Consider the following 27,142-nt stretch of genomic DNA (forward strand, 5'->3'; position numbering starts at 1 on the left):
TTTGGTTCTTCATGGTGGAATCAATGGTGGAAATGATTGTGCAGAACGACATTAACATATCAAAGGATTTGAAGGATCTACATGCTTGAAAGAATTTTTAATTCAAGTTATGCGCATACGATAGACAGTAAATAACTCCTAAATGCTTACGATGTTGTACTTAAATATTTTCACAAATGAAATCAACAAAAGAAAAATGATTTAAAAAAACACTTTTTTATGAAACAACTAGGATTTATTTATTAAAAATTTCACAAGGGTACGTATTTGTGGTTTTTGGAGCTTCTTCAGTGTTACACGCCGAACTTGGGGCCATTCTTTTGGGTCTTAAACTTGCATGGTCAAGAGGATTTAGAAAAATAAGGATGAATTCTACCTCTCTAAATGCTATTAGGCTTATTACTAATAATTGTAGTAGCTTGCATCCTTGCTACGGGATGACCAGAGAGATCCAGTACATGATTATAGTGAAGAAATCACGTGAAATCATGTCTTCAGGGAGACAAACCAGGCCGCAGATGCCTTAACGAAATATGCTTTGGAGGCTCAAGCTTTTTATCAAGTTTTTGAATTTGCTCCAGATTGTATTTTGACTACTCTTAGAACTGATGTAGCGCCAAGTTTCTTTCCCTATGTGTTTTTAAGCTCTTCTTTTTGTATCTCACCAAAAAAATAAAAAAGACAAACCTCAAGAGGTATGTGTAATTTACTCAAATAATAATGATAATTTTCAAACGTACACATGTTTACATTCAGTTAGTCCAAATCCTGATAAATAATCGAATCACATTTTTTTGAACTTCATCAATAAATATTTGCCAAACTATTATTGGTCCCAGTGGCGGTTCTACCATGCGGCCAGCAGGGGCATATGCCCGGGCTCAGCTAGGCATTTTTTTTTGTTACAAGTCCAATATTTTTTTATTAGTCTTAAAAAACAAATAAAATTTAAAAAAAAAGAAAGAGGAAAAAGGAAAAAGGAAACGGAAAGTTTCCGTCTCTCCGAATCCAGCAGTGGGCAGTTCCTCCAACTCCCTCCGTCGCCGCCGCCTCCCTCCTCCTCTCCTCTGTGTCTTCTCTTCCCTCCATCGCCGACTCCTTCTATTTCCTCCTCTCCGCGCCGTCGTCGCCGTCTTCTCTTCCATAATCCCATAGCAGCCGCAGGTAAGGTAAGTTAGGAAAAATAAAAGTGATTAAGATGGAAAGTGTTTTTGTTTGTTGTGATACTTCCGTGTTCTTTAATTTTTCTTCCATTTTTCAAGTGTGAACAGTGAACTCATAGAGTCATAGTGGACACTTTTTCTTTTTCTTCCCCACTAAGAGCACGTTTATTGAAGAAGAAAAAGTCATATTTTATTCCCTTTTTTTTTTGCTTTTCTAATATGGAAAAAAGCTTAGAGGAAAAGACTTTTGATTGCTTAAGTTAATAATTTCTTTTTGGTCTTTTGTGTTGCACTACATACATGGTTGCAAAAGAGTTTTCTAATATATCAATTGCAAACACTAAAATTTTCTTTGCTACAATTTTGTAACTATTTTATCTTTATTTCAGATATGAGGAGATTTTTGGTTGATAGAGAAAATATTGAGAATGTGAATGTTGTGCAACCGGAAGCTGAATTAGAACCACCACTTAATAATGTGGTTAATGAGTTTAATCCAAATGAGATTGTGCGTGATCTAGGTCGTAGGAAACAAATTAATGAGTATGCTCCGGATATTCAAGACCAAGTGAGGAGGGCATATATATTGAAGGGTCCAATGCAACCAGATTTGTCAAACTTTCCTCGTACTCAATTTGGAAGTGTTAAAAGAGCATTTAGTAAATCATGGTATAAGAATTATACATGGTTAGAATACAGTGAGATAAAGGATGCAGCTTATTGTTTTTATTGTTTTCTATTTAAGCAACCCGGGAGGGCCGAGCACTTTGGTTTTGAAGTCTTCACTAAAAGCGGATATAGAGATTGGAAGCATGCATTTCAAGGCTTGAAAGGTCATGTTGGTAGTCATAATAGTTTGCACAACTCATGTGTCAAGCACTACAATGATTATAATAATCAAAGACAAAGTGTGACAAGTAAGTTTGCTAAAGCAACCAAGGAATCAGAAGAATTGTATAAGATTCGTTTGACTTGTTCTTTAGATTGTTCAAGATATCTCATAGCACAAGGCATGGCTTTCCGTGGCCATGATGAATCATCTACTTCGCTAAATAAGGGCAATTTTAGAGAGATGGTAGATTGGGTAAAATCTCAGAATGAACAAGTGAGGGATGCTTTTGACCGTGGTGGAAAAAATTGCAAAATGACTTGCGGTGACATTCAAAAGGAGCTTGCAACGTGTTGTGCACATGAAGTTACCAAGGTGATTATGGAAGAGCTTGGTGATAGACAATTCTCCGTGCTTATTGACGAGTCACGTGATATATCCGTCAAAGAGCAAATGGCGGTGATGTTGAGGTTAGTAGTTGTATTTTCCAATTTCCAATTTTCATTACCTATTACTCTCTATGCCGCCAAGTAAACTGGTTGAATTTGTTTTAGGTTTTTGAATGACAAAGGGAATGTTGTGGAACGATTTATTGCTCTACATCATGTCACAGATACTTCATCTAAGTCATTAAAGGATGCTCTTTATGGTATTCTTGATAAGTACACATTATCTATTTCAAGGATACGAGGGCAAGGATATGATGGAGCTTCAAATATGAGAGGTGAATTTAATGGTTTGCAAAGAAAAATTCTAGATGAAAATCCTTATGCTTTCTATGTCCATTGTTATGCTCACCGTTTGCAATTGGTTGTTGTGTCTGTTACTAGTAGTTGCTCATCTATTCATGATTTCTTTGAGTACATCACCTTGATTGTGAATACAACAAGTGCATCTTGTAAGAGGAGGGATGCTTTGACAGAGGCACAACACAAAGATATTTTAAATAAACTTGAGAGTGGTGAGATATCTAGAGGAAGGGGCTTACACCAATCATCTAGTCTCACTAGACCCGGGGATACTAGATGGGGTTCACATCATACTACATTGCTTCGTTTGGATCAAATGTGGTCCTCCGTGTTAAAGGTGCTTAGTATGGTTGATGAAGATGGACGTGGACCATCTCAAGCAGCAGGTTTGATAGAAAAAATGGAGAGCTTTAAATTTGCTTTTATTTTGAGGTTAATGTTAAAGTTGTTTGGTATCACAAACGAGCTTTCAAATGTATTGCAAAGAAAAGATCTTAATATTGTGAATGCCATGGAATTAGTTGATGTTGTCAAAGCTCGGTTGGGCACAATGAGAGAGTGGCTGGAATAATTTTTTTGCCGATGTCCAAGGATTTTGTGTAGCTAAAAGTATTCCGGTACCAAATATGGATGACGAAATACCGGTTCGGGGTCGTTCAAGAGCAGAAGGGAGGACTATCACTAATCTTCATCATTACCGTGCAAAGATTTTTTATGTTGCTATTGATAAAATATGTGTGGAGATGGATCACCGCTTTAGTGAAGGAAGTAACATTATACTTGATTGCTTCTCATGTCTTGACCCCAAGAACTCTTTCTCCAAGTTTGATGTTGATAAGCTTGCTCGTCTTGCTGATATTTATCATGCAGACTCTTTTCTCTGATGATGACCGAGGAACAATTAGGGATCAACTTGAAACTTATGTGCTTCAAGTGAGAAGAAATGCTTCTTTTTCCACTTGTGAAGATGTTCAAAGTTTGGCTATGAAGATGGTTCAAACTGAGAAACATTTGGTATTTCCATTGGTTTATAAACTTATTGAGCTAGCTTTGATATTGCCGGTGTCGACAGCATCCGTTGAAAGAGCTTTTTCAGCAATGAAGATTATCAAGTCTAAATTGCGCAATAAGATCAACGATGTGTGGTTCAATGACTTGATGGTATGTTACACGGAGCGGGAGATATTCAAGTCGCTTGATGATATTGATATTATTCGAACATTTACCGCAAAGAAGTCTCGGAAAGGACACTTGCCTTGTAATTTTATTTAACCCGCTATTGTAAGATTATGTTTATCTCTTTTATTTTAAACTATATTTTTGTTGACAAAATGACGAGTCTCTTTTATTTTGATTGATTACTATTTACATATTATATACAATGTGAATTTGCTATCTTTAACTTTTTGCCCAGGCTTTATAATTTTTCTGGCTCCGCCACTGATTGGTCCAGCGGTCATATAAGTGGAATTTCACACACTTGAATACTCTTCTCATCATTCTTTAGTGATATATGAAAACATAAAAACACTTGAATTAAACTTAAGGAAATAGCACACGAATCTCATTTAAATTATTGTGAAATCTCCTTTGTTTCAAAATGATGGTGGTGATGATGATTGTGCTCTGCTGACTGTCAAATGTCAATAAAATATAGTTCATACAACCATAAAAACGAGTGCTTGCTTGCAGTTGATGCCACCAGACTGCTATAAAACTAAATCCTGATACTAATACAACGAACATGCTCACTAAAACCCTTTCAATAAAGAAAATGTCAGACCTAAAGCTGTCAGACCTGCTATTTAAGTGCCATGGAAGCTTCTGTAATTTATAAAGTTCCAAGAGCCCTTTTTAAGTAAAAATGCCTAAGTATTGAAGATTGTGAATCCTGATTTATGTAATTCACCAGTCACTTGTGTTAGTTTCTGTATCTTAAAGTAAAGAAGATACAAACATGTATGTGTAACAACTAGGAAATCAACTTGCATTGATTGATTTGGGGTGAGAGAGAAAATAACTCAAAATCTGGAAATTAAATAATACTAATAAATAACAGAAAACTAGGTGTTAGAGAACTTGTCATAGCTATTGATTTTCCAGCAACCATATAATTAGGAGATAATTACCTAAACTCTAAGAAAGTGCCAAACAACCTGATCCAACCAACCTTTCCCCGGTAGAAAAAAGATGCGCTAAGAGGATGTAAATCTGCTACTAACAGTTATTCCACTCTTATTAGGTAGAAGCTTCTTCATGTAATACTTAGACTTGCGGGATAGATTAATTGTTTTCCTTTTCTTCTCAGGTATATAATCAAATGAACATTCTGAAAATCCACGCCTCACAAACCTGTCAATACAATGGGAATTCATGTCTTTAGAAAAGCATTTATGGAGTTAACAAACCATATGCAGCAATAAAGAATAGATATAGAGTATGAAGTAAGTAACAATCCACTGAAAGCACAAAATGACATTGACTCTAGATAAATATATTGACATATGCTTGACGTGCATTGAGGAGGGTATGTACCAATCTGCTGTCCGAGTTGTGAGCAAGAAAAGCATTTCAAATCCAAGAGATGATGCTTTCTTCTCTAAATAATCTGTTTCATTTGATCGTAAAATTAAACAGATACAGTCAAAACATAAGATAAACACTATTGTAGAGCAACAGTACCCAAATATTATAATCAAACAGCTTCGAAAAAAGGTGTCTTACTATGCACTGCATGGACCTCACACCACACCATAGAAGTAGTTTCTGGATGACATTGGAAACAATGTACCCTTAAAATTTTATCATGGTCTGATGATATACAATATTTGCAAACAATTTCTGATACGAAAATTGCACAAAGAACTAGTCAACAACTGTAGGTATACTCTTAAGGAACCTACCTGCTTAGTAAGATTCAATACTTTCCAAAGCCAAGATAGCAAAAATAAAAGAAAGGAAGTCAATGGTTTTATGCCTTGAGATTGAATACCCTAGTAAGGTAACATCAAGAAGGTCAATGTATTATGAATAATTGAATATGTGTTGACATTTTCTACTTTGACAAATGAAATTCCCAAAACTTTCGGATTCTCAACAATGTTTTCAAAGTCAAATTAGCGATGAATTGGCATGTAACATGTGTGAAGGAGGGCTCAGAAAAGGCGGGAGAATTTGTTAAGCATCATGGCCACGTGTCAAACGATGAGGAAAGCAAGGAAGTGTGCAAGAGCTCACGTGAGAGGAGGGAGAGCATTAAATTGTGTGATTACATTCATTGAAGGGCATGCTTGTGGTATGAACCCTTCTCTCTAAAATCAAATTCCCTCTGACATTCTTTTTCTCTTTCCCAATTTGAGCTCATCCCCTGTTTCCGTTCCTTTATCTTTCAGGAAAGGACCCATTGATGACTTCTGTCGAATCTTTATGAATTTCAGTGTGTTGTCGCATTTATTGTTCCTTTAAATTCTTGTTGTTACAGTGATTCTATTCTGATTACATTCGAACTTCCTTGTAACTGTGGTTCTGTTGGAATATAAATACTAGCACTGTTACATTGGTGCTTTCATTGACTTCCATGGCGAAGAACACCAGAATGAAGGTACTGCAAGCTGAGGTACGCACGAACGCCAATGATCTTCGACGTTTAGCTACGACGGTGGAGAAACTGCAAACCACAATGGAAGCTAAAAACCAGGCTCATGAACTTACAATGGAAGAGATCAAGTTATCCTTACAACAATTGTTACAAAATTCTTCTCTCAATCATGGAAGCCCTTCGAACTCAAACTCAACCGTGAGAGTTCCTCCGGTCATGATGGTCTCACCGATCAAAGACATTTCTCTGGGTTTTCCCCATTTTGATGGCTCTTCTCCGGTGCTGGAATGGATATTTAAGGCGGATAAATTCTTCAATTACCACAATACACCTGATGCAGATCGTGTTGACATTGCATCTATGCATTTTGAGAAGGACGTCATACCATGGTTCCAAATGTTGCAGAAGATCGAGGCAGTTACCACCTGGTCCGCTTTAACATCTGCTTTGGAGTCCCAATTTGGCCCTTCACCCTTTGACTGACCTATGGCTGAACTGTTTAAATTGCAGCAATCAGGTTCAGTTTCAGATTACTATTTGAAATTTATGTCCCTTGCTAATAGATCTGAAGGATTGACTGAGGAGGCTATTCTGAATTGTTTTATAAGTGGCTTGAATGTTGATATTAAACGTGATGTTGTTGCTATGTCACCTCTAAACCTTTTGCGAGCCGTTGCCTTAGCTAAACTGTATGAAGAAAAGTATTGCCCTACCCTTAAATCCACCACCACATATTCAACCAGATATAATAATTCATCCTTCATTGGCACTTCTATTAACCAACCACCTAAAAATACACCAAAAACCACCCTCACCTACCCTAAACCAAACCTACCACCCTTTTTACCTACCCCTTCGAGTCCACCACTTAAGAATTCAAACATTAAAAGGATTAGCCCTGCAGAAATGCAACTGAGAAGGGAGAAAGGCTTATTCTATTTTTGTGATGAGAAATTTTCATTTAATCACAAGTGTCCAAACCGGCAATGCTTTGTCTTACAATTGGGGGATGAGGATGCTGAGAAATCTGTAAATGAATCCAAGGTGATAATAGAAGAAAGGGAGCCAGTGATTGATGATCACCACTTATCCTTGAATGCTTTGAAAGGAGGCTTAGGAGTAGGCACAATTAAGTTCATGGCTTATGTGGGAACTATGCTAGTGAAGGTGTTGATAGATGGTGGCAGTTCAGATAATTTCCTTCAACCAATAGTGGCTAAATTCTTGAAGCTACCAATTGAGCAGGCTCCTATGTTCAGAGTTATGGTTGGCAATGGCAATTACATGGAATCTAAAGTACTGATCCAAAATTTGACTCTACAAGCTCAGGGTAATATTTTCACACTACCAGTATTTTTACTTCCTACATCAGGGGCTGATCTAATATTGGGTGCAAGTTGGCTTAAGACCATAGGACCTCATTTAGCTGATTATGAGACCTTGTAGATAAAATTCTTATATGAGGGAAGATACACTACCCTGAAAGGGGATAGTAACATTTTACCTACCACAACACACCTTCAACACATTAGGAGGATGGTACACACTGATGCAATTGCTGGAATTTATAGCATGCATGCTGTCCAGGAAGATACTCATTCTTTTCCTTTGTTGGAGCTGCCTGAGGACATGGAACTTGAATTGTCACTCTTGTTGCATACTTACGGTATCGTATTTAGTACTCCTAGTGGCTTACCACCACTTAGGACTCATGTTCATTCCATACCATTATTAGAAGGATCAAATCCAGTCAAAGTTAAGCCCTATAGATATCCACACAGTCAGAAGGAGGAAATTGAGAAGTTGGTGGAAGGCATGCTTAAAGAGGGAATCATCCAACCCAACAACAGTCCATTCTCTTCCCCAATCATTTTGGTTAAGAAGATGGTTCATGGAGGGTATGCACTGACTATAGAGCATTAAATACAATCACTATTAAGGACAGTTTTCCCATTCCAACAGTGGATGAGTTAATTGATGAATTATATGGAGCATGCTACTTTTCTAAGCTTGATTTAAGGTCTGGCTATCACCAAATCCTCCTAAATCCGGATGATAGACACAAAACAGCTTTCAGAACACATCAAGGTTTGTATGAGTGGTTGGTCATGCCATTTGGCTTGTCCAATGCACCAGCAACCTTTCAGAGCTTAATGAATCAGATTTTTAAGGGTTTTTTGAGGAGATTTGTATTGGTGTTCTTTGATGACATTCTAGTATACAACAGCTCTTGGAAGGACCATTTGAATCACTTGGAAGTGGTGCTCAATATCCTCAAATAGAACCAACTTTTTGCTAAATTTTCAAAATGTACCTTTGGTGTGCAGCAGATTGGTTACTTAGGTCATACCTTATCAGGTGATGGAGTGGCTATGGATACTAAAAAGTTGGAATCAGTTAAAGATTGGCCTCAACCTACCAATTTGAAGCAATTAAGGGGCTTTTTAGGGTTGACTGGTTATTATAGAAAATTTGTCAAGGGATATGCTAACATTGCTACACCACTAACTGATTTATTAAAGAAGGACTCATTTAAGTGGGGTGATACAGCAGATAAGGCCTTTGAAGCCTTGAAATTGGCCCTTACTACAGCTCCAGTGTTGGCCATCCCTAATTTTGCTGCACCTTTTGTTCTTGAAACAGATGCTTCTAGTTCAAGCATAGGGGTTGTGTTGAGCCAAAACAAACACCCTATTGCATACTTCTCTAAGAAGTTGTCCCTAAGAATGCAAAAGCAATCTGCTTATGCTAGAGAGTTTTATGCAATCACTGAATCATTGTCTAAATTTAGACATTACCTACTGGGTCACAAGTTCATTATAAAGACAGATCAGAAAAGCTTGAAAGAACTACTTGATCAAACATTACAAACTCCAGAACAGCAGCAGTGGTTACCCAAATTTATAGGATATGATTTCATAATTCAGTATTCTCCAGGAAAAGAGAATATTCCTGCTGATGCACTATCCAGAAGCTTTGCTATGGCTTGGTCTGAACCTTCAAATACATGGCTTCAAACAGTGGCAGCTGCAACAAAGAATGATGAGTCTTTGATGAAAATCTATCAGCTCTGTAGCAACAATGCTGGGAAGAGTGGCGATTATGTATTACATCAGGATGTGATCATATGGAAAAGGAGAATTATGTTGCCTAATGATAGTCAATTGCTTAAGATGATTATGACTGAATTTCATGCATCCAAGGTGGGAGGACATGCTGGAACCACTAGAACAATTGTTAGAATCAATGCTCAATTTTACTGGCCTAAGATGAGGGAGGATATTAGGAAGTTTGTACAGGAATGTGTCATATGTCAACAAGCCAAAGTCACTCATTCCTTGTTGCCTGCTGGTCTTCTTCAGCCATTACCTATCCCTAATATGATCTGGGATGAAATCGCAATGGATTTCATCACCAATCTACCATTATCTCATGGTTACTCTAACATAATGGTGGTAGTTGACAGACTATCAAAATTTGTTCACTTTATTCCTTTGAAACCAGGATTTAACAGCAAGATTGTAGCAGAAGCATTCATACATAACATTGTTAAATTGTATGGCTTCCCTAAATCAATTGTGTCAGATAGGGACAGGGTGTTTATCAGTAGTTTTTGGAAGCAAATGTTCAAGTCACAAGGCACTAATTTGGCTATGAGCTCCTCTTACCATCCACAATCCGATGGCCAAACAGAGAATCTTAACAAGAGGCTGGAAATGTATCTAAGATGCTTTGTCTTTGTTCATCCCAAAAACTGGTTGGAGATGCTACCTTGGGCTCAATACTGGTATAATTCATCCTTCCATCATAGCATTAGATCGCTCCATATCAAGTAGTTTATGGCAAGCCTCCACCTAATATAATAAGGTATGAACACAATGAGAATGATCCACCAGCATTACAAGACATTTTGAAAGCTCGTGATACATTATTGACTAAACTGAAGGGTAACCTACATCACTCCCAGAATTATATGAAGTTTCAGGCTGATAAAAAAAGAAGGGAGGTTCAGTTGGAGGTAGGAGAGCTTGTTTTGGTAAAGTTACAACCATACAGGCAGCACTCGGTGGTTTTAAGAAAGAATAAAAAATTGAGCCTTAGGTACTTTGGACCTTTTGAAATTATTGAGAAGATTGGCGAGGTTGCTTTTAAGTTGTTACTTCCGGATTCAACTAAGATACACCCGGTTTTCCACATATCTTTACTTAAGAAGTTCTTGGGAGACTCTAAGCAGCAATACTTTCCACTGCCTCTCACAACTACTGAGTTTGGCCCAATTCTGTTACCTTATAAGGTCTTGGACTCTCGCGTGATTCACAGAAATGACAAGGAGATTTCCCAAGTGCAGGTGCAATGGAATTCATTCATTCAGGAAGATAATTCATGGGAAGATGTTGATGAAATGCAGAAGTCTTATCCAGAATTCAACCTTGAGGACAAGGTTGTTGTTAAAGGGATGAGTAATGTAACACGTGTGAAGGAGGGCTCAGAAAAGGCGGGAGAATTTGTTAAGCATCATGGCCACGTGTCAAACGATGAGGAAAGCAAGGAAGTGCGCAAGAGCTCACGTGAGAGGAGGGAGAGCGTTAAATTGTGTGATTACAATCATTGAAGGGCATGCTTGTGGTATGAACCCTTTTCTCTCTGAAATCAAATTCCCTCTTACATTCTTTTTCTCTTTCCCAATTTGAGCTCATCCCTTGTTTCCGTTCCTTTATCTTTCAGGAAAGGACCCATTGATGACTTTTGCCGAATCTTTATGAATTTCAGTGTGCTGTCGCATTTATTGTTCCTTTAAATTCCTGTTGTTACAGTGATTCTATTTTGATTACATTCGAACTTCCTTGTAACTGTGGTTCTGTTGGAATATAAATACTAGCACTGTTACATGGCATTGTGAGAAATTTAAGGATAAACCGGGATTTCATGTGTACATATGTACATGAAAGTACATATGTAGCAATATGTTAGAAAAATATAACACACGTTTGAGTATAAATAAATTAACCATGCACTATATAATATAGGTTAGAAAAGGAAAATATTAATAACTTCATGTAAATTTATAATACTTTAATTTGATTAAATGACTCAATGGTAAGTATGAATCCATGTTCAATTTGTTTTAACGGTTTAACTAAAAAACTATATGCTATATTATATGTGCATCAAAAGTAAAAGCCAAACTTAGCATAGTAGTTCGAGAGGTGCTTAAAAATGAGGTTTGAACAGTTCAGTACCAATTCAAGTGATCAGTAGCTATCAGAAAGACGGTTTAAGGACACTAACCAGCCACAGGTCTGAAGTTTGAATTTTCATTTCCTGTTTTGGTTTCAGGACAATAATATTAACCTTGGACTGGTTGAACCTGTTAAACCACGTGCAGTTGCATGGTCTTGACAGTTCAGTACAGGTTCATTCGGTCAATAGGCATTTTTGGAATGCCAGTTTTAGAGGTTTAATTGGATAAGCTCACATTTAACTTGGTCTAATTGGGCAGTCTGGGTTTAACTATGTTGCTGAAATATGAGAGCAGAAGTAGTTGAAATAGTATCAGTACAAAATCAGTTCTTACTAGTCTAGTGCAATAATATGATCCTTTTTGAGTATCAGAAATGACAAGACTATGAAAACTTTGGAAGAGTCCTTTAATCCCCCAATAATTTATGGCATGTTTTGAACTTTTGTAGAATCCCTATTAATGAATTTGAAAGGGCATGTAGACTTGAGGGAACTGAAGTCATAATTTAAAGTTTCAAACCCTTTTACTAATGCTAATGCTACTTTCTGAAAAGTTCTTTGCAATAAACATCATTTCAAGTCATTTAATTCTCAATATGAGCAGAATAAACAAAAAAAGTCACCTTGGAAATCCAATATATTCCACAAATTATTAATCACTGGTTCATTGTCAATTAATTGTCAATCCATAGCGGCAATAAATAACATTAATGTAACACCCTATTTTTCGTAAAATAAATAAAAAAAGTTTTATTTAAAAGTTAATAGAGTTTTTAGAAATTAAATAAATGAGAGGAAATGATTTTTGTTAATTAAAATAATAATTTCATAGTATTAGAAAATAAATAGAATAAAATGATGTTTTAGAAAATAAAGCAATATTTTAATTGGCTATTTTTTTAACGAAAGAGTAAAATAAAGTTTCTTTTTATAAATCAACAAAATAAAGCAAAATAGAATAAATAATAGACTCAAAGTACCCTAGCTAAAAATAAAGACATACTAGGTTATATTTTACACTTAAGATAGTCTCTACACTCTTTCTTTCTTCCAAATTCGTTTTCTCTTCTTTCTCTCCCAAAACCTTTTATTTTTTCCTGCATGCATCCAAACCAGTCCCAGTAAAACTATGATCTCGAACTCATTCACCGTTGGATCGTTCTGACATTTGGACACCACCTTTGGAACTCATTTTCTCACATTCTCACCGTTGGGATTAGTGAAATAATGTAAGTAGAGAGAGAAATTCTCCTCACACGGAGACAGTGAAACTAAAGCTCTAATCCCTTCTCTTTCTCTCTAATGCTTGGAAACTCTAGCAGAACAACCAAAGAAAAAGTATGAAGAATCTTAGAAAACCGTTATAGATGTCACTATCGCTGTCGGATTATACACATGAGTCTGCTTAAAGGTAAGGAATGAATTTATCGCAACTAGGGTTAAAATGAACATGTGTAAGGATCCTTAGATGATCAAATTGGGATTTATTTTGGAATGTTTACTGTATTGTAATTTTGTCTTTACGATTATAATCACAAGATTGTTATGTTTGACAGTGCAATTGATGCCATGATGCGAATTAGTTGACAAAATTGAGTGCTATTGGTATTTTCGTGTTTTTGAACCTATGATTTTGATTCCTTTGATTTTGATATGATTATGTAAAATTGTTTGAGAAATTTTACTCCCCATGTTGTGAGAAACATTTTTGTATAATTTGTTTGTGTTTTCGACAAGATTTACTAAATTAGCATGAGAATTAGATTATTGGAAACGTTCTTTGTTATGTTTTGGTTATTCTGTGTTGATGATTATAACACTTATAACACATATATATGTATATGAATTGTTAAAATAAATTACAAATTAATAGTTTAAATAATAAAATTAAATTGAAGGAAATTAATATATCAAGATTCAACGATAAATACTTTTAATGCATTTTTAGTTGAATTATTCATTAACTCTTTTAAATTGAAAATAATATAGTTCGATTTAATATATGCATGTTTTGTGTCATGTAAATATTAATGTTGTGTGATTTTTGTATGATCCGTGAGGTGTGATAATATATTGCATTGGGATTATAACATTGTGATTGAGATTGAGTATATGTGATAACTTGAGTATGAGTTGAATTGTAAGATACACGTGTATTGAAATTTTGTATGCACTGAATTGTGAATAAACTGTACAATCACACAATTGTAAGATCCTTTAAAGGCGACAAGCTAATGCGCGACGAGTATTGTGATGAGATCCACTGTGAGAACCCGACGAGTTGAATCACTATGAAGCGCAATGAGTTAAAATGATTTTGAAAACAACTAAGTAGTTGTGTGTATTGCAGAGTTCAAACTCCAGTGGTACATATATGATTTTAAATGTCTATTTTAATGAGATGATTAGTCATATGAACATAACATATTAATATTATTATGGTGTGATATGTATATAATGCTTAAGGCGTGATAATGTGATTTCTTGAAATTATGAAAGTGTGATGAACTGTGTATAAGTGATAAGTTGAGTATGTGTTAAATTGTGAGATCACATGTGTATTGAGATGTTGTATGCATTGAGTTGTGAGTTATGAACTGTATAATCACACAACTGTAAGACCCTTTAAGGGCGATAAGTTAATACACGACGAGTATTGTGATGGAATCCATTGTGAGAACCCCACGAGTTAAATCACTTTTTGAGACATAAAGAGTTAAAATTATTTTGAGAATAACTGAGGAGTCGTGTGTTTTGTATAGTTCATAGATATAGTCTGTGTATTAAAATATTTTCTAGGTTGGACCTGAATTAGGAGGGAGAGTCCCTGATGAACTCTTTAGAGTCTAGGCCTTGGGGGTAAATTCACTCGGTTTGAGTGTTTCTTTAAGTTTGTGCCGATTCCACATGGTTGGAATATTCTCGCAAAACAGTGTGACCCTGACTGGTCTCCCTACGATTTTACCTAGTGAAAGTGACATGATTTATCACTGTATGGTATGTCTTGTCATGTACTCCTAGGCGCCAGACGAGGTTTTTCACTGACATGATATTACATTGCATATACAATTGAGTCTTAGTGTATCTGTTACATAACATTTATGTAATGATCATTGTGACTTGCTATATGATGATGGATAATGAATTGTGTGAGTATGAGATATTGTGTTGTACTTGAGATGATTTGTTCTGAACACATGATTAATGTAAAAGTATGAAATGTGATTTTGTGATTAAATCCTTAGATCAAGTGATATTATGCAATGAGTGGTAAAATGATGAAAATTGTACTAAGTTGAGCTTGTTATACTTATATTATATATATATATATATATATATATATATATATATGTGTGTGTGTGTGTGTGTGTGTGTGTGTGTGTGTGTGTGTGTGTGTGTGTGTGTGTGTGTGTGTGTGTGTGTGCTTTCGTTTATCTCTACTTGTTTAGGAATGTGATAACTCACTCCATGTGCGTTGTTTGTGTTTGGATCCTGTGATGATCTCGAACCTTGTGTTCGTGGGAGCAAATGATTAGGAGAATGACTTTAAAGAACTACTAGAAGACGCTAAGATACAATGCTCTAATATGATGTGACATTGGGACATGGGATTTTTGTATTAATTGCATGAACTTCTGGACATGTAGTTTCTATCATTTTTGTTTCACATGTTGAGTCTTTAGTTTATTCTCTAGAGTTTTGAACGATCTTGTTTTGAGTCAAAAATGTTTTCATATCCTTAATTGATAAGTTTTTAATTTAGTGATTAACACAAATGTGAACTTTTTACCCATATGAACTCTTTTATGTTTATTGAATAAAATCATTTTATGTAATTCTACATTTTCATGTATTTTATTATATAAATATGTATATCGGGGTAGAGAGTGTAACAATTAACATACCAAGTAATTTGTCTCCCTGTCCTTGGCCTCTACAATCAGGGGATACTGCAATTGCAGCAACCTCTCCACACTTCTCCTCAAAGAAAGGAAAAAGTGCAGCACAAGCAATTATTTGTCCTTCTCTTTCAACAACAATGAAGGAGCCTAATGATTGAAGCAGCTATAAATAGAGAATAATCAAATGTATGAGACTACTTGAGAAAATCACCAGTAATGGTTATAATATGGGCTCTACAATAGCTATGAAGAAGATATCAAGCAAACCTCTTCATCAGTCTACTTAACTAATATGCCAGATTCCTCGAAAGGCTGGATAAGTTTTTTCATTCCAGAAAAATCTGTTACTTGAGCCATCCGGGTGCCTTCATAAAGGTCACTGCAAAATTATTTGAAGGCAGGCAAATGAAGATAAAGGCTTTGAGAAATAGAACTAAGTAAAAAGAAAAGAAAATGATATCAATCATATATAACACCATCAACAATATCTGCCACATATAGTTTATTGCTAATAGGCAGCAGCATTGGAAACCCCATGAACATCATTTTGGTATTAATTTATTTTTGGGTTTTAAAAATAAAAGCAAGCAAAAATTTCTTCAAGGGTATAATATATTGTCATGCCATGGTAGAATTTAATCAGTTTGTTCTCTTTAGTATTTAACGCTAACATAGCCTGTTATTTCAACTAACTGATCAAAGTAAAGAAGAATGATCACATATGGTCTAGAGATCCAAATCAAATATTTGGATCCTTCAATCTTAACAACCATCCATGTAACCATTAGCTAATCATATACAACTGCAAACAAGTTTGAATCTCACTGATATAACAAATACAGGGATACCAACTAAAATTTTGGTTTATTAACATTAATAACTGAAATAAAATCAAGAAAAAGAAAAGTTGGATGAATGAATGAATGAAGGATACAACTTACCACATATTGCTCTTACTCTCACCAACTAGTTACCAACTCAGAAAAAATATTTCATAATAAGGAAAAAATTCATGAGATAGAGGGCAATTTTTGCCTACCTAGCCACCATTGTTCCCATCCCATCTCTCTTGAACAGTTCTAACAACAGAACTCCACTAATAGTGCCATCCAACAAATGAACTCTTTGAACACCACCCTGACAAACAGAAAAATTTTATACCATTAGCATCATATAACTGGGATTTCAAGCAATGTCATCCTATATCAAAAAGCAACTTCTCAAGGAATTTCTGTATAAGTAATCAATGATAGGACAACTGACTACTAAAAACAGGTCATTTCTCAAAAAAATGTTACATTGAGGTCATTACATTTATAGAAATCAGTCACTTGACAAATCTCTTAGCAGTATAAACAGCTTTAACAGAAATAGTTAGTTAGTTGGCTGAATTAGTTAGTTAGCTTTTCAGTTGTAACAGAATTCACGTTGCAGATGTATATAAGCTTCACCATTAATGAATAAGGGTTGCGAGCTGTAGCTGATCATTTTTCCGATAGTTGCAAACTTCCCTCTATATGTTGTCTTATTCATTTTAATATGGTATCAGAGCTCTTCTAACGGAGAGTTCTGCTGCGCACACCTTTCTTCCTCTTTTCTCAACCATCCACAATGAACGAAGCTTCAATCAATAACACAGAAAGCTACCTATACCTTCATCCAAGCGAGAACCCGGCCATAGCTCTTGTTTCCCCAGTATTAGACTCAACCAATTACCATTCATGGAGTAGGTCCATGGTTACTGCGCTGAGTGCCAAGAACAAGGTGGAATTCATAGACGGAAGCACACCTGAACTGTTAAAGATAGATAGAACCTATGGAGCTTGGCGTCGGTGCAACAATATGGTCGTATCGTGGATAGTTCACTCGGTGGCCACCTCCATACTGCAGAGTATACTCTGGATGGACAAAGCTGAGGAGATTTTGCGAGATTTGAAGTCACGGTATTCGCAGGAAGATCTTCTGCGAATCCCCGACCTCCAGCAAGAGGCATCAACGATGAAACAAGGTTCACTTTCAGTCGCGGAGTACTTCACTCGTCTGCGTGTAATCTGGGACGAGATTGAGAATTTCAGACCTGATTCGGTCTGCTCGTGCAACATCAGGTGCTCATGCACTGCTTTCACCATTATCGCACAACGCAAGCTTGAAGATAGAGCCATGCAATTCTTACGAGGTTTGAACGAACAGTACACTAACATTCGTTCTCACGTACTTCTCATGGATCCTATACCTGCCATATCCAAAAAAATTTCTTATGTAGCTCAGCAAGAAAGACAATTGCTAGGGCACGCAAGACCAAACATCAACTTTGAACCCAAGGACATCTCCATAAACGCGACGAGGACCACTTGTGATTTCTGTGGGCGCATTGGTCATGTAGAAAGTGCTTGTTATAAGAAGCATGGGATGCTTGCAAGTTATGATGGAAGAAACAAGAATAACAATGGAAGAAAGACGTGTACCCACTGCGGCAAGATTGGGCACACAGTAGATGTTTGTTACCGGAAACATGGATACCCGCCGGGATACAAACCGTATAGTGGAAGAACCACCGTAAACAATGTGATGATAATGGAAGATAAAGCTACAAATGATCAAGCTCAGCAACACGAGTCACAAGAGGTTGTTCACTTCTCCCCTGAGCAGTACAAGGCATTACTTGCCTTAATCCAGCAGCCGCCGGTAGGAAGCACGGCGCAGTCTAAACAAGTTGCATTAGTCTCCTCGTGCACTGTTAACACACCATTGAACCCAGGTAATTCACTCTCTACCCAAGCACATCACACCTCCTGGATCCTAGATTCGGGAGCAACGGATCACGTCACCTGTTCTTTGCATAATCTCCATTCCTACACACAAATCAGCCCGATCACGGTAAAGCTTCCAAACGGTAATCTCGTTCACGCTACTCACATAGGAACCGTACATCTTTCATCCAATTTAACCTTACATAACGTGCTCTACATACCCACTTTCACATTCAATCTTATTTCAATATCAAAACTCGTATCTTCTAATAATTATGAATTAATCTTTTCTTCCACATCGTGCGTGTTGCAGGAAGCGAAAAATCATATGAAGATTGGTATAGTTGAAGCAAAGCATGGCCTCTACCATTTGATACCAAACCAGATAACTACCAAAGCCATCTACTCTACCATCACTCATCCTAGATGCAACATCATCCCCATAGACCTATGGCATTTTAGAATGGGACACCCATCAAATGAAAGGCTACAATGTATGAAAAACTATTATCCTCTTTTGAGAAATGATAAAAAAATTGTCTGCAACACGTGTCACTATGCAAAGCATAAGAAAATCTCTTTTTCATCTAGCAGCTCGCATGCATCTCATTCCTTTGATTTACTGCATATGGATGTATGGGGTCCATGTTCAAAGCTATCCATGCATGGTCATAAATACTTTCTAACTATTGTAGACGATCACTCGAGATTCACGTGGATACATCTTATGAAATCTAAAGCGGAAACGCGACATACAATCATCAACTTCATTGCTTTCATTGAGAGACAATATAACGACAAAGTTAAAACTATAAGAAGTGATAATGGCATAGAGTTTCTAATGCATGAATATTATGCATCAAAGGGGATCTTACACCAAACCACATGTGTCGAAACCCCAGAGCAAAACGGTATCGTAGAACGCAAACATCAACATCTGCTCAACGTTACACGAGCACTCCTCTTTCAGGCAAACTTACCACCTACTTTTTGGTGTTATGCTTTGCCGCATGCTGCATATCTAATTAACTGCATTCCCACACCATTCTTACATAACATTTCACCTTACGAAAAATTGCATAAACATCCATGTGATATATCTAATCTCCGTGTCTTCGGATGTTTGTGTTATATCAACACAATCAAAGCAAATTGGCAAAAATTTGATCCCAGGGCACACCCATGCATTTTCATTGGTTTCAAAACTCATACAAAAGGATATCTTGTGTATGATTTGCATTCTCACGATGTTGCAGTATCTAGAAATGTTACTTTTTACGAATATCATTTTCCATACTTGCCTGAAACCCAACATTTAAACTTAGATAACTCAACCCCATCTCCATCTCCGAGACCCTTTTCCGGCAAAGACCTTGACCTACCAGAAGAAAGTCACTCATCACAACCCATAATACCAATACATTCCTGTGATGAACATTCAACCAAACAAGACCCTTCACACCTTTGGCGTTCAACACGATCAAGACATTCCCCGACATACCTTCAATATTACCACAAAGTTCTTGCTTCATCTACACCAAAAGCTTCAGTGATTGTTCGCTACCCACTAAGCTCAGTGCTTTCATACTCACATCTCTCACCTGCCCATAGGAACTTCGTGATGACCATCTCATCAGCCACAGAACCTTCATCATATGCCGAAGCCTCTCGCCATGACTGCTGCATTAAGGCAATGAAGGCCGAGTTACAAGCTTTGTAGACGAACAACACTTAGAGACTCACACTTCTTCCTCCTCACAAGACAGCTATCGAATGCAGATGGATTTACAAGATTAAATATCGGGCTGATGGTTCCATAGAAAGGTATAAAGCACGCTTGGTCGCCAAGGGTTACACTCAGATGGAGGGGTTAGACTACCTCGACACATTCTCTCCGGTGGCAAAACTCACTACCGTTCGTGTTCTTCTCGCATTGGCTGCGCAAAATCAATGGCACTTGCGACAATTGGATGTCAACAATGCGTTCCTCCATGGAGAGCTTGAAGAAGAAGTGTATATGCAAATTCCACCTGGACTTGCAGTTGAAAACCCGAAGCTTGTTTGTCGTCTTCAACGGTCCCTCTACGGGCTTAAACAGGCTAGCCGACAATGGTTCACAAAGTTATCTAGTTTCTTAGTCTCTCATGGGTTTCAGCAATCTAACTCAGGCCACTCTCTCTTCTTAAAACTCACTAAGTCAGTCACTACCATACTCTTGGTGTACGTAGATGATATCATACTCATGGGGAAAATTATACTGGAAATACAAGATATCACCACCCTCCTGGATCAGGAATTCAAAATAAAAGACCTTGGCGACTTGAAGTTCTTTCTGGGACTCGAGATTGCCCGCACCACTGATGGAATTCATTTATGCCAACGAAAGTATGCCTTAGACATTTTATCTGATTCAGGTATGCTAGGTTGCAAGCCACACTCGACACCCATGGATTATTCCATGAAGTTACAGATGAACTCAGGCAACTCTCTTTCCGACGAGTCCTCATTCTCCTATCGAAGACTAATAGGAAAACTCATATACCTGACCAACACTCACCCAGATATTGCGTACGCTGTTCAACAACTCAGCCAATACATGTCGGCTCCTACCAACATTCATCTTCAAGCTGCTTTTCGCATATTGAGATACCTCAAGGGTTCACCAGGATCCGGGCTGTTCTTCACAGCAACCGGGACTCCCCAACTCCGAGCTTTCAGTGATTCGGATTGGGCGGGGTGTAAAGATTCTCGAAAATCCACTACAGGGTTCCTTGTCTATCTGGGTTCTTCGCTCATTTCGTGGCAGTCAAAGAAACAGTCCACCGTCTCCCGCAGCTCCTCCGAAGCCGAGTATCGAGCTCTCGCATCTACTGCTTGTGAGCTGCAATGGTTAACGTATATTCTCCAAGACATTGGTGTAGCATTTATTCAGCCAGCCACCTTATATTGTGACAACCAATCTGCAATTCAGATAGCAACAAATCCCGTTTTCCATGAATGCACTAAGCATATCGAGATCGATTGCCATATTATCCGCCACAAAGTCATTGCGGGTCTCGTAAAGCTCCTTCCGGTCTCATCCTCCATGCAACTCGCGGACATATTCACCAAAGCTTTACCACCAGCCACCTTTCAGCCCCTTTGTAACAAGCTGGGAATGATGAATATCCATTCCCAGCTTGAGGGGGGCTCTTAGCAGTATAAACAGCTTTAACAGAAATAGTTAGTTAGTTGGCTGAATTAGTTAGTTATCTTTTCAGTTGTAACAGAATTCACGTTGCAGATGTATATAAGCTTCACCATTAATGAATAAGGGCTGCGAGCTGTAGTTGATCATTTTTCCGATAGTTGCAAACTTCCCTCTACATGCTGTCTTATTCATTTTAATAAAATCTTTAAGAACTATAAGGGTTTTTTTAAAAGTAATGAGATGGACCTGGCTATCATAGTTAAACAGAACAAGAGACAATAGAAATAAAAATTTCAGACTTTCAGTGACTCAAGATGCTAAGGCAATATAGACCTAAATAACCAATGACACAAAGGAAAAGTTGAACCATCAACTCACTCTACAAACAAAGGCTGCAGCAGCCAGTTCTGACAGGTAACCATTTGTTCGACATAGTGACTCTTGACCTCCAATAGCAAAACCCTGCTCCTCAGATAGGCCATTCCCATTGTCAAAACCAACACCATTATGAAAGGTTGAATTATGACATTCTGAAAATGGTTTTCCATTCTGTGAAGAATGGACTGCCCCATTAAAATTTTTAAGAGATTTGAAACTTTCTTCAGCAACAGCTTTCACATAGTTAGCAGTTGTTTCACTTTGCTCAAGCCGCTTATGAATTAACATGTCTGCCTCTTGAAGAGTCAAGAAACGAATAAGGTGTCCACTTTCATCCAGTATTGGACCATCTGTAATGCATATAAGCTTGTCAGCTCGTACAGCCAAGGCACAGGCTGTCGCAACTTCATAGGTGCTGTGGAAAACAAAACTCATCAATATCCAGTATTTAAGCATTTTTTTCCTATGTTAGATCACATCCAAGTACTATATATAGCAACATTCAAGAGAAAAATAAATTGAACACATTGACACAGGAGTAAATCTGATTCACATAAAAAAAGGTTATTTAAAAACTTGTGTCACTATTTTCTCAGTATTTTTTCACATTCCACAAGATGTCAAGTTCTAGAATCAACTATTTTATGTACTAAATAGCTGCATAAAACCTTATAAAATCTCTTTATTAATTGTTGCCCTAAGAAACCAACTTCCTATGTTTTTATTTGAGCACATTCTCCATGAAGTTGTTTCTTCCAATCTATGTCTAACTCCAATCCTCAAAAGCTAGCCTCGAAAGAAAAATATTAATATTCGCCAAGATATTCATATAAGAAACATAATTGATGATGGATAGGAAGCTTCTACAATAATGGGGTTTGGGAATGGTCACATCTACACAGCCTTACTCCCTTGAGAGAGAGGCTGAACCACAATTAGAACCTTTCACTTAGTCACATGGCAACAACCTCACCATTGGCCCCTGGCTGACCCCCTAGATTGAGAATATGAATGACATAAGATATTGAGGCTTTCTGTAGCAGCCAAATAGTAATAGAGCATGAATCAGAAATTACAAACATGTTATAACAACAGAATATATGGCAGGAAGCAATCAAGAAAAACCAAGTTGTAAAAGGTAATCATCAGAGACTCTAAAGCATACTTGCAATCTAATACTTCTCCAGAGCTAGAGTAGCCCAAGTTGCTTAAAATAACAATACAGTCGCCATCAAGCCTTTCACGCATGCGAGAAATATCTACTTTTTTAACCTCCCCAGTTGACCCAAAATCAACTCCTTTGACAACCCCTCTTCTCTGCCAAACAAAAAGTTTTAAAAGACTTGCTCTTAACAGTGACAGAAGCAGAAAACAGTGGGAAAACATCTTAATGTCATAGTTACCGCAACAACAGAACAAGGGAATAGAAACTAACATGTCCATATAGTATGAAAAAAAAATTGAATCACAGAATTCAAACCTTGGCTGCAAGAAAGTTGTTGAAGATATACTTTTGTAACTGCATAATATTTTATTTTTCAATTTTTAAAATAGGATTTAGTAAATAAGTTGATTCCCTATATTTTAGGAGTAAGGCAGTTTTAATGGATTAGCCTAGTCAAATAAGTGGTTCTTATCTTTAAGGAGCAAGTTAGTTTTAATATTCTGTTTTGCTAATATCTTGTTATCTAATTAGTTTATCTTTTGCTATTTATTGTATCGCTGTTGAGAACAATTTGAATTAGAATAGAATAATTCTATTTCCTCCGCATACATATTGTCTCTCTTCTCTCCTCTGTTTTTTATAATTTCCTCCTCAAAACCAATAATTGGTATCAGAGCCTTATTCTTACGAGACCTCTACCATGGAAGGTGAAGCAAGTTTTTCCCACATAACTCTTCCAATCTTTGATGGAGAGAATTATGATCTTTGGAAAGTGAAAATGCAATCCTACATGGAGTCTTTGGATTTATGGGATGTTGTGGAAGAGGATTATGAAATATTTCCGCTGCCTGAAAATCCCACCATGGCCCAAATTAAAAATCACAAGGAAAGAAAGATGAAGAAGGCAAAGGCGAGATCATGTTTGTTCACTGGTGTTTCACAAATGATATTCATCAGAATCATGACTCTTAAATCACCCAAAGCAAAGCAATTTGGGATTATCTGAAAGAGGAATACGCTGGAGATGATAGAATGCGAAGCATGCAAGTGCTAAATTTAAGGAGAGAATTTGAGCTTCAAAGGATGAAAGAGTCAGAGACAATCAAAGAATACTCAAACAAATTATTGGGTATTGCCAACAAGATAAAGTTGTTGGGAAGTGATTTTGCTGATTCGAGAATTGTAGAGAAAATTTTGGTAACGGTGCCGGAAATCACATTGGCAGAAGTGCTACATGCCCTGCAAGCTCAAGAGCAGCGAAGGTTGATGAGGCAAGATCGTGTTGTCGAAGGTGCTTTGCCCGCCAAACATCATGAAGTTGATGAAAGCAAAAAGAATTTTTTCAAGAAGAATCAACCAGCAAGTAGCGAAAACAGTGCAAACAACCAAGGTAAGGATAAAAAGAAAAATTATCCACCTTGTCAGCATTGTGGCAAAAAAGGTCATGCACCTTTCAGATGTTGGAGGAGACCAGATGCAAAATGTAACAAGTGCAACCAGATAGGACATGAAGTGGTGATCTGCCCCAACAAAAATCACCATGATGAGGGAGCTCAGATTGCTAATCAAGAAGAGGAGGACCAACTGGTTGTGGCCACATGCTTCTTGAGTAGTGAATCAAGTGAAAGTTGGTTGATTGATAGTGGTTGTACGAACCACATGACATATGATAAGACTTTATTCAAAGATTTGAAGCCAACTAATGTCTCAAAGGTCAGAATTGGGAATGGTGGCTATATTCCTGTAAAAGGAAAATGAACTGTTGCAATTTCAACGTGTTCAGGTATCAAATTAATATCAGATGTTCTTTATGTACCTAACATTGACCAAAACTTGCTAAGCGTAGGTCAGTTGATTAAAAAGGGATTTAAAGTGTCCTTTGAACATCAACATTGCTTTATCTATGACAATTTTGGCCGGGAAGTTCTAAGGGTTAAAATGAAAGGTAAAAGCTTCTCATTTGATCCAGCAGAGGAGGAGCATACAGCCTATTTCACTCAAGTCACACCCACGGAACTCTGGCACAAGAGACTTGATCATTGCCATCTTGAAAGAATGCTAAACATGAAAAAAAGGAAATATGCAAAAGTAAATTTGAAGAAGTTTCAAATGGAGGAATGCAAATCTGTTAGCACTCCAATGAATCAAAAGGAGAAGTTTAGCAAGAAAGAAGGTGTTGATAACATTGATGAAGGATATTATGGGAGCTTGATTGGATATCTAATGTATCTCACTTCAACAAGGTCAAACATTCTATTTGCTCAAAAGAACAAAACTGAAATTTTTGTTGACAATCAAGTAGTCATTGCTATTGCAAACAATCCCGTGTGTCATGGGAAGACTAAACATTTCAACATCAAGTTCTATTATTTGATAAAGATGCAACAAAGTGGTGAAGTGAACTTAATTTATTGTAAGTCTAAAGATCAACTGGCTGACATGTTTACAAAGTCACTACCTATCAACAAATTTGAACTCAAAGAATTGGAGTTTGCAGTTCCAAAAGCAAGGAGGAGTGTTGAAGATATACTTTTGTAACTGCATAATATTTTATTTTTCAATTTTTAAAATAGGATTTAGTAAATAATTTGATTTCCTATATTTTAGGAGTAAGGCAGTTTTAATGGATTAGCCTAGTCAAATAAGTGGTTCTTATCTTTAAGGAGCAAGTTAGTTTTAATATTCTGTTTTGCTAATATCTTGTTATCTAATTAGTTTATCTTTTGCTATTTATTGTATCGCTGTTGAGAACTATTTGAATTAGAATAGAATAATTCTATTTCCTCCGCATACGTATTGTCTCTCTTCTCTCCTCTATTTTTTATAATTTCCTCCTCAAAACCAACAAAAGTTCCCACTTGCAACACTGACACCAACTTCATGCAAACGGCTATTGCCACCATGTCGACGGCTATTGTAAATGGAGGGTCCAGGAGAAAGCTTTGCTTCAATCATCAATCTTATTCTCCCAGCTGCTTCCATTGTCGCTGCCAGAGACTCGTCATCAGTTATCCTATATGGACCAACATACTTAGGCTGTCTCCCTACAAAACAACAACATCACTAGTCAATGCTCATGCTCACTAGCTAAAATTTCATTTCTCTCTTGTGGTGTTGGTAAGTAACAGCACAAGGTGATAATAATATGTCCCTTTCACTACATTAAGAAAATTAGCCACTAGCACCCAATCACATTCAAACCATGATGATTTCATTTCCTTGTGTTGCATGTATGGCTCACCTCTCTCAAGCAAAAGATTGTCAATTTGGACATGGGTCCCCGGAACAAGAACAAACCGGATTCCCAGGTGATGAAGGAAGGCTATATCCTGCAGCACGCACCACATTACATAGCTAAATATGGGGAACAATTGAACGGTGCAGCGAGTAGAAAAAATTTCTTCTATTATTTTGAAAAATACATTTAACAATTTTATACATAGTTATTCACCAGAGTGATCCTACTTGGCTCGAACATTGCCTTCCATAGGAGAAATTATTACATGGTCCAAAACCTGGTTCCAACTAATCTCTACATAACACCTCATTGAGCTTCATTAATTCATTTTCGCAAATTGAAAAACTGAATTAAGTGACATAGAGATTAGTCGGATCATAGACATTAGACACACATATCTAGTAATTTTTTTCCAGTAAATAATACATGTGATATTTATAAAAACAAAAAAAAAGAAGGTTATATATTTTATTTATGTATGAATGACCCAATAAAAAAAAGAAGTTGAAAAATTTGGAGGTGCCTTGAGAATGGGATCCAATAAGGGACTAGTGACAATTTCACCGGAAATGATGACGACGAAGGTGGCCCCACGGTGGGCCCACAAGTAAGGCCACGTCTCGCGAAACCAACGCACGAATTGCTTATTGTCCATTGAGTTGTAACTCTCCTCTTCCGCCACGCTTCCGTTGAACTCTTCACTGAACACGTTGCGGCCTTTGCAAGTTGTTGAGAGCGATAAGGAACTCTTTGGCATTGGTTTTGAGGGCCAATGAGGTAAATTTAGGTGGTGGGGATGGAAATTGAATCTGTGGAAGGGAAATTTGGAAAGGTTTGGAAGGGATGTGTGAGAGCTCGAAGACAAAACCGCCATGGGAGTGTTCTGTTCGTTGCAACTTAACTCAAGAAGCCTCTTTATTTACTTGGATTTTGTTGAAT

The 27,142-nt window shown here is 37.0% G+C and overlaps 2 pseudogenes; one reads left to right on the forward strand and one right to left on the reverse strand.

Annotated features, from left to right (window-relative positions):
• The first annotated feature begins 924 nt into the window (after window positions 1-924).
• On the forward strand, window positions 925-4,013 carry LOC114412487 (annotated as a pseudogene).
• A 690-nt stretch (window positions 4,014-4,703) lies between these two features.
• LOC114411278 lies at window positions 4,704-26,960 on the reverse strand (annotated as a pseudogene).
• Window positions 26,961-27,142: the final 182 nt, after the last annotated feature.

This window comes from Glycine soja, chromosome 5 (assembly GCF_004193775.1).
Source record: "Glycine soja cultivar W05 chromosome 5, ASM419377v2, whole genome shotgun sequence".
Lineage (NCBI taxonomy): Eukaryota > Viridiplantae > Streptophyta > Magnoliopsida > Fabales > Fabaceae > Glycine > Glycine soja.